The sequence below is a fragment of the Artemia sp. Qi Xiang Cuo genome, chromosome 3 (genome assembly GCF_049724085.1).
Source record: "Artemia sp. Qi Xiang Cuo chromosome 3, ASM4972408v1, whole genome shotgun sequence".
Classification (NCBI taxonomy): Eukaryota; Metazoa; Arthropoda; class Branchiopoda; order Anostraca; family Artemiidae; genus Artemia; species Artemia sp. Qi Xiang Cuo.
The window spans coordinates 86,076,211-86,089,167 of record NC_142796.1 but is presented as its reverse complement, the minus strand read 5'-3'; the positions used below and the strand labels follow the sequence as shown (position 1 = coordinate 86,089,167).

Sequence of the window (12,957 nt, the reverse complement as noted above, 5' to 3'; positions counted from 1 at the left end):
GTATAGAAATGTTTAAGTACATAGTTCAGCTTATTTTCTGAATTATTAAAAATTCTACCCCTCACCCTGCATAAGAAAAACTGTGTAGCACCGAAATATAGGCTTTGTTGCCATATGCTTTAAAAATTACTCCCCATTCTAAAGAAAAAAGGAAATTAAATAGTTCGAATAAACATGAGCAACTTACCCAGCAGAACCAGACAAGTTCAAAGTAAGCTTATAATCCTAATTTAGATTTATTAAAAGGTATATTATAATTGAAGGTTTAATTTTTGGATTCGATCTGAGATTTTCTGAAACTATTTATTAGCCTTTATTTGGAAGTTTAAAGTAAATAAATTTACTAGCTTCTGTCAGAAGCGCGCCCAGGATTTTTTTTCAGGGGGGGGGGTACTAATTTTTTTTAGGGGGGGGGTACACAAAAACCTCAAAAAACGCATATAAAATGTGTTTATGTCCATTTTTGTTACGTTTTTACGAGTCAACCAAACATTTCGGGGGGGTTCAAACCGGATAACCCCCCTGGATACGGCCTTGGCTTCTGTCCTGATTCAATGCATAAATAACGAATAAATATATTTAGAGGCGTTCGCGGGGCCAATACTGGACGAGTAACCCAGTGACCAGTGGCGTGCAAAGAGAGGGGATTAAAACGTATTTTTCAATTTCTAGTAGGAGCAGTTTTACTGTTCTTTTCAATTTGGTCGCTGCAAATACCAACAAAAAGGTGTTTCTCAAATTTAGGCGGGGCCCAATGTCAATGATTTTTGCTTCTAGTCTGTGTTTTAGTATGTAAAGCTTTCAACTTCGTTATGAGTGGATTGACAGGGCTTTTACCTTAATAAGATGGTTGAAAACTTATTTTACTATTTGTCTCAAATTTTTGAGGCTTCTGAATGCTCAAAAAAAGCTCGGTGCTCGTTTTCGGCGCAGCTGACCAATTTTGACTAAAGACTAATACAGAGGGTCAGCACATCATAATAATACATTTTAACAGTGCCGTAATTTCGTCAAAATCCTGGGGGGGGGGGAAATTGGAGCCAATTTTCTTAAATCAAGTAAAAATGACAGTGAAAGCTGAAAAATGAGTAATATATTACCATAAAGGCAAAGATATAATAAAGAAAACTGACCTGTTTCTCTGGATACTTGAATTACGCATGCTTATCTTAATATTGACAAGTTTTTTTTTGCAGAAACTAAATTTAAGCTGGGGGCAGGCCAAGATCTGGGGGATGGGCAAACTTGGGTCTGGAGGGGGCAGTTGCCGACTGCCCATAGCAAATTACGCCCCTGCACTTACAGTTCAATTATTCATTAATCTATGAATTAAAACTTGACATAAAATTTGGTATTGGTGCATTAGATGGTCACTTCTAAAAAGTCAAGTTTGGTTAATGCTAATGAAATAAAATAAAAATGGATGAATATGTAATAGTTTAGAAACAAATTTGGGCTATATATTGGCACATTAGGGATGGGGGTGGGGGTAAAGCATAGCATACATTAAATACGTACCCCCCTAGATACCCTCCAAACCTAGGTACCCCCGCTAAACACCAAAAAACAACAGTTTAAATATCGTAAACGCAATGAAAACTACTCTTTGCATTCCATTTTTTAATAGCGGTCTCTTGAAATAACCGGTCTCTGGCGGGTTTCGTCTGTCATTAGTATATATAAGTGACCATCTAATGCACTAGTGCCTAAAATTTTATATAAGGATGTAATAAATTTAACCCTGAAACCAGGCATTATTTTGATTCCATTCCCTCCGTGGGCTGTCTATTTTAAAATATTGCGCAAACCACGTGTAATCGAAGTCTGCTACATGTGAAAGAACAAATGTCACTTCCAGATATATACCATTCGGCTGAAAGTGGACAAACTCTCGCATTATTAATTCGATTTGGTCATTTTTATTTATCACTCAAGGCATGGCCGTATCCAGGGGGGGGGGGGGTTGCCCGGTTTGAACCCCCCCCCGAAATTTTTGACCGAGTCGAAAATAAGTAAAAAATTAGTAAAACCTAGGTAAAAATCAGTAAAATTAGTCGAAAACTGAGTAAAAAATTAGTAACCCCCCCCCGGAAAAAAAATCCTGGATCCGCCCTTGACTCAAGGGTATAATCACACCCAGGGCTATAAAGAAAGAAAGGTGAATATGTCAAGGCCACCTTGTGCGGACTAAAAATGGCGGATTACCAAAGAAGCCAAATGAAGAGCAGGTTGTTCCCAAATAGAGTGGGAATCGTTTGTAAGAGAGGATGTAAAGGATTCTGAACTAGTTTCTGGCAAATTCCCCACGGACAATTCCCCCTCCCCAAAAGAAAATCCCTTTGGACGCTTCCCCAGAAAATTACCCCTGTGGACAATACCCTCTCCCCCTATCCCATATGTAAACTTGATCAGCCATAGGGAAAGTAGGACAAATAAAAAGAATGAAGAAATTATTTTTGCGTGTTTTGGGGGTCTGGGGCTATAGCCTTTGGAACTTCATAAAAGGGAATAAAGAGTGAAGCTACGAATAGATTGGCGTGGAGATGCAGCGTAAGTAGCTATGTCTGCCGCAGGCGACTTGGTGCTGCAATGGGTTGTTATTAGCAGTAGTAGTACTACAATGAATCCTGAGTTTATATTGACGAATTTAGCAAGTAAACAATGATTTTTTTTATGTACTGATTTTGTTTAGAGAGGTCCCTGTTAATTAGCCAAGTTTGTCATTATACGATATGTTATTGCTATTCTATTATAATTATTATTATTATTATTATTGCTATTATTTTGATTTTTTTTATTACTCTTCTTGAAATTAAGGTTCGACTTTCGTTACGGGATGGCCCCGTGGTCGACCACTGGCCTTGGTGTTCATGGGGCTGATATCCGGACACTGATCTGATCTCAGCCACGTCACTGAAGGTGATCCAAAGGGTTTTATGTAACAAGGAGCTTTTATTATTCATCCCGTTAAGAGGATGGGGATCAAAATCATTTTGTGAGCCTCGATGTCAGCTGATAGTCACAAAAACAAAGGGCCTATTAGCGAATTCTCTAAAGGGACCAGCCATAATCGATGCCTATTGAGAATCTTGGTTTGAAAATGAGATTTGAATGAAAAAACTATGAATTTTTACGTCCCCCCTATGCCTTCCCAAGGCCAGAACAAAATTTGCATTTTACTGAAAAAAATGTTTTTACTTTTATAACTTTAATAAATCAAATAATATTAGCATTTTGATTGCTAAATATCAGTATATGTATATTAAAATGACGATGCACATTCATTTGTATTCTTTTCAGTAAAGTGCAAATTATGTTCTGGCCTCGGGAAGGCATAGGAATTTTGAGCCCTAAACATGTTAATTTCTGCTCGTTTTCAGTTTGACTGGGTTATTTACTGTAATTTCTGTTCGTTTTCGTTTCATTTATTTATCGATGCTGATTTGTGGTAGCTTCATGCTTGGTATATTTTTGATTTTATTTTTGCTTATTTTTGGTTTAATGGAGTTCCTTATTTTCTTTGAAAAAATTATTTTGTGAAAAAAGTTCTATTAATTAATTAATGTTCGTTTTATATTGACATAGTCTTTCCAGACAAAAAGAAAATAATACTTTAAATCTTTTCGTTTTTCAAGACTTTATAGTTTGGCCTGCTATTTGTATGCTGGAGAAAAATTTTCAGAAATTTTTAACAACATACACCCTTTTAAAAATCTGGACAAAAACAATACCTTCTCTAGTTGACCTGAAATAGAAAACTTGATACCATTCGCAAAAAAAAATCTGTTTACTTTCTGTGATAGCTTGGATACACTTACACTATTTTGATTTGGTTAAACTTTAAGAGCAGAAGTTAGCCCCGAAAGTTTGAACATAATACCCTCAGTCGTTCTTGAGATACTGCTGAGATGCCTTATTGGGAATTAGCATTAACACAGTGCATTTTGATTTAATCTTAAGGCAACATTTAGATTTTAAACACAATTGGAAAATGGGAGGGTGGGCGTGGGAGGGGGACTGGTTTCCCTCCAATCACTTTCGGCTATTGAAAAGGGCACAAGCCACTCCAATTTCCAATCGAATGAGCCCTTTTCGAAGTTTCTACGGCAACTCCTTCGATACGAAATGCCCTGGTCTAAAGAAAAAAAAAAAAATAATACCTTGTGCCCATATCATTCTTTACTTAGGCAGCGCGATTGCGCTGCCTATGATTTTATCAACGAAAGCGGGTAGCACCGTAAGGAACTCCCAAAGATGCAAAATTACTCAAATAATACTTCCTTTGAGCTGTCATAGCAGGCATGATGGAACATTTTTAGGGACCGCCTTCTCCTGGACTTAAAAGAAAAAATTTGCTCCGTTTAATCACCTTAAATTGAACTCGGTTCATTTTATGCTAAAGTTTATTAGTACTGTTAAACAAGATTTTTATTGTCCTAATTAAACTGACATTGTGTTTCAGGAGTCCTTCTTAAAGAATTGGGACAAAATTCAAACTTTTGCATAAAAAGCAAGGTATTCAGGAGGTGGCAACCCCCTTCATATACGTAATAATTTCTGTTCACATTAAGTTTTAATTTTGCTCCTTACTTTCAGTTGAAAAAAGTTTTTTTTTCTGATTTCAGATCGGTTTTTAAATAATTCCAGGATATTTGACTCTACCTCCACGGATAAATCCCTTCTCCTCACGGATATGTCCTCTAGACAATTCAACCCTGGTGAAAATGTACCCCGGACACTTACCCTTAACATCTCCACGCGTGAAATTGAGTAAGCAATGAGAAAGAAAGTTTAAAACCTACTGCGTCATTGGCGCTTTACTGAAAACCAATTTTATGACAAATATTTTCTTTTGTACTTAATATTAAAAATAAGCATTAAAATTATAGTAACATTTTGAACTGATGAGCTTTCAGCAATTAATACCATTTTACATCAAATATTCATTTTAATTTATTAGCTCTTTTTAAAGTTGTTCAAGACGAATATAGTTTCACTACAAACAAGATTTTGGATACTGCCTCCTTCCTTAACTGTAAATAAAAACCAAAAGCCTACTGCGTGATTGGAGCTTAACAGAAAACGAATTATATTGCAAATATTTTCTTTTCTAGTTCTTACAGTGTTAAAAATAAAAATAGAATCACAGTGAAATAAATTCTTGAACTGATGGATCTTTCAACAATTAATATCATTACACATCAAATATTCAATTTGATGTTGTTTATACTCTCCAACACGGTTCAAGTCATATGTAGTTTTCAGTAAAGCGCCGATAACGCTGTAGGCCTTAGATCTTTACAGTGAGAGAAGAAGGCGATACCCAAACTCTTGTTTGTAGTGTGTTGTGTTCATTTCAAGCTTGAATTGCACATTCAATTTAAGTTTTACTTGTTTTAAGTCTTATTTATTAATTCACATTAATATCTATTGTATGTTTGTTTGCATTGATTGTTTATTTAACTTCTGCTCGTTTTAATTTTCATTTATACTTCAATAGCAAAATATTTTTTTCGTTCTAAGCATGATTTTCATATTCAATCTAAGTATTACTTGCTTTAAGATCTATTTATTCATTCGTATTATTACTTGTTGCATTTTTTTTGTTATAACTGTTTATTTAATTTTTGTTCGTTTTGGGTTTCATTTAATCGGTAATAGTAATTTCTGGTCGTTTTAAGTTTGAATTTTAACAGGTATTTTTATCTGCCGTGCTTATGTTTAAAATGACCTTTGCTTTTCTTTGAAAAACTTATTTTTCGGAAAGCCTTTTTAATTAATTTTTGTTCGTTTTTGATGGCAAAAAGTTTCAATATTTTAAAAATTGCTTATTTCAAAATCAATCTTTAAAAAAAAAATGTTCATCAAAGTATCAAAACTGGTATCAAAGCAACAATGTCGAAGTAAAAAGTGGGTTTGTGTCAACATCGAAGTTTTTATAATCTGATGTTTGAACTATTTTTAACAAACTGGCTATCTCAAAAGTTTTATCGGATGGGTTCGGGGAAAAAGGGCGTGGGGGGGGAGGGGGTTAATTGACCTTCGGTCTCTTTTGAATCCTTAAAAGTGAACTAGAACTTTCTATTTTCAATCAAATGAGCCCTCTTTGAAGTTTAAACGAGCATCCCTTCTATAAGAACCATATATATCCCCAGAGTATAACTCACAACGCCTTTCCCTGGGCCCTGGGGGGTTTTAATGACCCTGGAGTTTTAATATCTGATGGTTGTACTATTTTTAACAAAATGGTCACCTTAAATTTTTATCGGGTTGGTTTATCCATCCGATAAACCCAAAGGCGTGGAGGGCGGGAGGGGCTAGTTGCCCTTCACTCTGAGAAAATGAACTACAAATTTTAATTTCCATTAAAATGAACCCTCTCTGAAGTTTATACGAGCATCCCTTTCATAAGAACCACATATGGCCCCAGGACCAGAGCTTACAATGCCTTCCCCCGGGCCCTGGGGGGTTGTGTCGACACCGGAGATTTGTTATCTGACCTTTGAACTATTTTGAAAAAAATGACTCTCTCAAAGTTCTTATCGGATGGGTTTGAGGAAAATAGGTTGTGGAGAGGGGGGGGCTAGTTGTCCTCAGATTTCTTTTGACTCTTAAAAATGAGTTAGAACTGTCAATTTCCAGTCAAAAGAGCCCTCTTTGAAGTTTATACGAGCATCCCTTCCATAAGAATCATATATGCCTCCAGAGCAATACTTACAACGCCTGCCGTGGGCCCTGGGTGGGTTATGTCGACAAAGGAGTTTTTCTTATCTGAACTTTGAACTATTTTTAACGAACGGGCCATACGTAAAGGAGTTTTTGTTACATGATCTTTGAACTATTTCTATCAAAATGTCTATCTCAAAATTTTTATCTGATGTATTTAGGGCGTGGAGTGGGGGAGGGCTAGTTGCCCTTCCACCTCTTTTGACTCTTAAAAAATGAACAAGAACTTTCAATTTCCAATCAAATGAGCCCTCTCCGAAGTTTATACGAGCGTCCCTTCCATAAGAACTATATATGCCCCTAGAGCACTACTCATAACGCCTGCCTCCGGGTCCTTGGGGGTTGCGTCGACACAGGAATTTTTCTTATCTGACCTTTCAACTATTTTCAATGAAGTGGCTATTATAAAAATTTATAATAGATATCTTTTGACCCTTAAAAATTTAACTAGAATTTTCAATTTCCAATCAAATGAGCCCTCTCTGAAGTTTATACGAGCATCCCTTTCATAAGAAACATAAGCCTCCAGGTCAACACTTACAACGCCTATCCCCGGGCCCTAGGGGGAGTTTTTATTATCTAATTTTTGAACAATTTTCAAAAAAATTGGCTATTTCAAAATTTTTAACGGATGGGATTTGGGAAAAAGGGCGTGGAGGGGGCTAGTTGCGCTTAAATCTGTTGACTCTTAAAAAGCGAACTAAAACTTTCAATTTCCAATCAAACGCGCCATCTATAAAGTTTATGTGAGCATCCCTTTCATAAGAACCATACATGCCCTTAGGGCATAACTTAGAACACTTTCCCCTGGGCCCTGGGGGGTTGTATTGACACCGGAGCTTTTTTATCCGACCTTTGAACTATTTTTCACAAAATGTCTATCGCAAAATTTACATCATATGGGTTTGGAAAAAGAAGGTGTTGAGGGGGGGGGCTAGCTGCCATCGGATCTCTTTTGACTATTAAAAGATGAGCTCGAAATTTGAATTTCCAATCAAATAAGCCCTCTCTGAAGTTTATACGAGCATCCCTTTCATAAGAACCATATATGCCCCAGCGCATAACTTAAAACGCCTGCCCCGGGCCCTGGGGGGTTTTGACAATGTCTGAGTTTTTGTTATCTGACTTTTGAGCAATTTTTAACTTAATGGATATCTCAAAATTTTTGAAGTTGAAGATCGGATATGCGGAAATTGTACCTAACCGTGGAAAGTTCACGCCGAGCCTTAGCTAAAACGTATTCCATATATTACGACCATTCTGTCTTGTTTTTAAGTGGAATGTATTCGTCATTGAATACGAAGGATTTGCGCCCGATCCCTATCGGTTAATTTAGATATTGCAAATTTTTATTATACCTTCACACTTTATATCGTAATACACGTATTATTGCGAAGTATGGTGCTACCGACATTATCCAGTCGTTTGAATTATTTAGTAATAATTTAACAAGACACGCTTTTGTGTCCCTAGGCCCAAACCATAATATGATCCGTGTGTTTTTGTCAGTGATTAAGGTTTAAGTTGTCTTTGTTTCTGTGTATTTGATTTTTTCCCCCATTTTTAGTGAACTTTACTCCGCTTGTTTTGTATAAAAGAGGGTTATAAATAAATTATTATTATTACTATGGGGGGATTGTCCTTCTCGAATATGTAATTTACAGATCTTTCAACTACGTTGAACAAAATGGCTGTCTCAAATTTTTGATTTGACGTTTTTGGGTATATGGTGGATGTGGAGGTGGTGTCAGTTTCCTTCCAATCCCTTTTAACTATTGAAAAGGGAACTACCCATTTAAATTTCCAATCGAATGAGCCCTTTCTGAAATGTCTACCACAACGCTTTTTATAAGAACCTTATATGCCCCCAGGGCATAACTTACAACTTTTGCTCTGAGGGCTGTGGGGGGGGGGTTAATCCTGAAAAAACTAATTTCCTGAATTTTCAACTACGTTGAACAAGATGGCTATCTCAAAATTTTGATTGGACGCGAGAGGGTGGGCGCGAGAGGGGGGCTAGTTGTCCTCCAATCACTTTCGACTATTAAAAATGGCACTAGCTCTTTGATTTTCCAATCGAATGAGTCCTTTTTGAAGTTCCTACAACAAAGCTTTCTATTGAAACCTTATATACCCCCAGGGCATAACTTACAACCCGTGCCCTGAGGGCTGTGGGAGAGTGTCCTCCTCAAAAACATGATTTCTATTTCGAAATCAACTACATATTTGAGTCCCAAATTTCTATTTGGGACTCAAAAACATAATTTCTATTTGGAAATCAACTTCGACTATTAAAAAGAGCACTAGCCCTTTAAATTTCCAATCGAATGAGCCCTTTTTGAAGTTTCTACAACAAAGCTTTCTATAAAAACCTTATATACCCCCAGGCCATAACTTACAACCCTTGCCCTGAGGACTGTGGGGGAGTGTCCTCCTCAAAAACATAGTTACTATTTGGAAATCAACTACGCTGAACAAAATGGCTATCTCAAAAATTTGATTGGATGTGGTTTAGGAACGGGTGGGCGTGGAAGGGTTGTTAGATGCCTTTCAATCATTTTTGACCCTTAAAAAGGGCACTAGAACTCTCGATTTCCAATTGAATGAGCCCCCTTTGAAGTTTCTACGACGACACCTTCCACATGAAGTTCCTCTCGAAAAAAATAAAAATAAATACTAATAAAACATTGGAGGCGTATGGCCTTTACTGTAGGCAACGCTATAGCGTTGCCTCTGATTTGTAATTATTGTGTTTGCTGTAATTTTTATGTATTCAGCATCCAATGTCAGGCTATTTATTAAATTCAAAAGCAAAATGTGCCTAATTATATTTGATTTTCTTGCAGTTATATTAAGCAAGATCATATACCCATGGACCTATTTCAGGGAGGGGAAGCGCATTCCAAAAACCACTAAAATAGGGAAATATTATCAAAAATATGAAAAATTGTCAGAACAATCGAAAGATTTTGGGGTTTTGGGGGTTTGTAAGGACAATTGAAGAACTGCACAAGTGTTAGCTACCCCTCACACCCATTAGCTTCATAGCCCAGAATATCTGTCTCTCGTCAGTGGTTAAAAGTCGATGCCAGGTCAAGGTTATGGGCAATATTCAAGGTCAATAGTTCAGTGGGCAATACCAGGGCTTTGTCCAGTGTTTCAAATGCCAGCGCATCAAGCCAGAGCCTTTTCCCATTTCACCATACCTTCTGAATCCACCGTGCGTTTCCAGGTCAGGTTTGATTACACTCGTACAAGTTTTATTTGCCTCCCTTGTTTTCTCTCCGCTCAGTTAGAGGAACACACTTATTGGCTTCTTTGACAAAAACACTTCAAGATCGTTTCAGGGCGTTAAATATAGACAAAAAAAAAAAAACAGAAAAAAACAAAAAACGATGAGAAATTAGCAAACAGAAAAATATCCTATTATTACATGGTCAAAAGTATAATAACATTATTGCTTATTTTTGGAGAGACAACTAAATCAAATCAATCGATCGAGAGTATTTTGTTTAATCTGGTGGTAGGTGGGTTATAAATACCCCTTTAAAAAACACAAAAAGTCACATAACGCCTTTTGAATTGTCGCTGTCGAAAGCTATTCCTTTCAAACAATCTAGCAGAAAAAGCACAAATTTTTCAAACTTTGAATGTGAAAGTTTTTATGAAACTAAACATGCAAAAATATAATAGTCATTAAACTATTCATAGCATGCTAAAGATCATTTTTACGGTCTTAATATAATAGCTGTTGGAAAACATAAAGTGGGGTCAATCACCTTCAAGTTAAAAGGTGGAATTGGTTTTCAAACAAGTTTTATTTATCTTCTTGAGGTATAACATAACGGGTCCTGAAAAAAGCTGATTTTCATCTCAAGGTAGGAAAGGGTTGACATTCTTGGCCATAACGAAGTAGCCATATAACGCAACGATAAAAAAGAAGATTCAAGTAGATTAAATCTAGCATTTTACCAAGGTCACGTAAAGTCATAATTTATGCCAATGAAATATTTTTTCATGAAAAAAAGGTTTTTTTTACCACAAGGGATTAATCAATATTTCTTTGCTTCAAGACATAAAAAACAGCTATTTTGAGCTATTTTGACAATTTGATAACTATTTTGGGTATTTTTAATTTTTATAAAATCAAAAAGATCTGCCTCCAACTTTAGATTTTGAAAAATTCCTTTTTATGCATTTAAACAAAATCCATGCCTTCCCCTCCTTTTTCATGAATTGGTGCACCCACTTGTAGCGTAAGTCAGGGAAACAAATCAAAATCACACAAAAAGTTACTCAGAAAACAAAATAACAACTGATCAAACACTAACTTATTTTTCATACCCTAAACTGGACTGGAGAAAAAAAAGATAAAAAGGATTAAACAAATCTAACAAAATAATGCAAAAGACTGAACCAGCGGAAAAAAAACAGTAATCTTAAGTAACTTTTAAGTAACTTTTAAGTAATCTTTCATTGATCATTTGAAGATTACGAGTGAATGGCAATCCTTAAAGTATCAACGACAATCAAGTTAAAATCTTATTGTTTGAATCGGAATTTGTTTGAAATTTGTTGAAATGCGTCTATGCATAATTATGCATAGCACAAGCATATGCGTCTTAAAAAAAAAAAAAAAATGAAAAATCGTCAAATCCATTTTTAATGAAAAAGATCTTGAAATACAGTTATGCTGTTTTTAGCATTAGCGGGTGCCAAGATTAAGAAAAGAAACCTGGGTGAAAATCAGCAAAAAATAAGCTAAAATCAGGTGTCGCCAAACAGCCTATAAGGCTGTAGGTTTGCTTTGAAAGTTTAGTTGTCTTTGAGAATCAATGGATTACTAATGTTCAATTTTTACCAAAAAGAGCCCTATCGAATTTAACTAATTAGTTGAAATTATATATTTTCCGCTGTAACTTGGCAACGCTGACGAAATTGTGATGCCGCCTAAGAAACACAAAAATTTTAAGGCAGCCGAAGCAAAATTTTATAAAGTCGCAGTTTTCAAGTATGAAAGAAACTAAGATAGTTTCGGGGGCAAAATTTCTTTTGATGTTCTTGGTAAGGTACTTTAATATTTGAAGGCAGTGAGCTCTAAGCCAGCCTGCACAAATATGGAGAACTAAAATCTGACCTCACAGTATGGGTCTTTGAAATTGAAAATAATTCCAGAATACACAGAGTTGGACGATTCGTAGCAGAAAGTAATTGAACCTGGTTAACACACACACACACACACACAAAAGAAAAAAAAATAACAAGAGCCCACAAAGGTACTTATTTTTTTTTTAAACTCACTAGAAAAGTTTATCATTACTATCATTACATAAATTACTCAGATTTTTTTCCGAAATAATGCATATGGCACAGGAGACTGCCGTTGAAAATTTGATAATATCTCAAGATACCCTTGAGAAAGATATTTTTATAAAAAAAAAATCCTGAGACGATAGATAATAGTATATGTGCTAAATATATTTTTAGAAAACAATATTTAATATATAAACTTGCAAGAAGACCTCAAACTCAGGACTGAAATACCAATATTTTGGGCAAAACCCTCCAAAGTGGCAGCCCTAATGCTACGTAGATTGAGCCAACTCAAAAATTGATATTTTCTACACTTTGAATTTTAAACGGAAGAGAAAAGGAATTGAAAATATAATTTTATTTTTATTTTTAGTGACGAACCGTTGTTTGTAGAATTTTTTTTATAGCCTCCAAGATAAGATAAATAAAGTTTGATGACCAAAACTCATAATTCAACATCTAAGAAAAGTAGATATGGCAATTTAGAAAATTAGGTTCAAGGAAAAAATATTTAGTAGTAGATGCGAAAGTAGATATAGGAAAAAAGGAAAATTGTATTTTGGAAAAAAATACTCATTATTTTACGAACGAAATAAGATATAGGAAAGGGGATTTTCCCTATCAGTCCAACGTATTCTATTTAATAGGGTGGGTTACGAGAGGAAGCATGCTTTCAAAATCCGAGTACACTTGGAAGTGCACACCTCGTGTAGCAAAAGTGTACCATATGTACTGTAAAGTATTTTCTGTGTGGCAAGAAAAGGTAGAGTGTGGTACAGTTTTACCACTCACGGTAGAATAAGTGGTGCTCTCAAAATGTACACCAAGTAGTGAAGAGTGGATGACCCCTCGACTGGTTACAAATAACCCCAGACCTCTTTTAGGTCAAGAATTAAGATTTTTTAGAAATAATCCCGA

At 35.6% G+C, this 12,957-nt stretch overlaps 1 protein-coding gene across 1 annotated transcript in view; it reads right to left on the bottom strand.

Annotated features, from left to right (window-relative positions):
- LOC148954697 (uncharacterized) overlaps nt 1-12,957 on the bottom strand; it is an 82,509-nt gene that overhangs the window by 46,091 nt on the left and 23,461 nt on the right. The window lies entirely within an intron of this gene.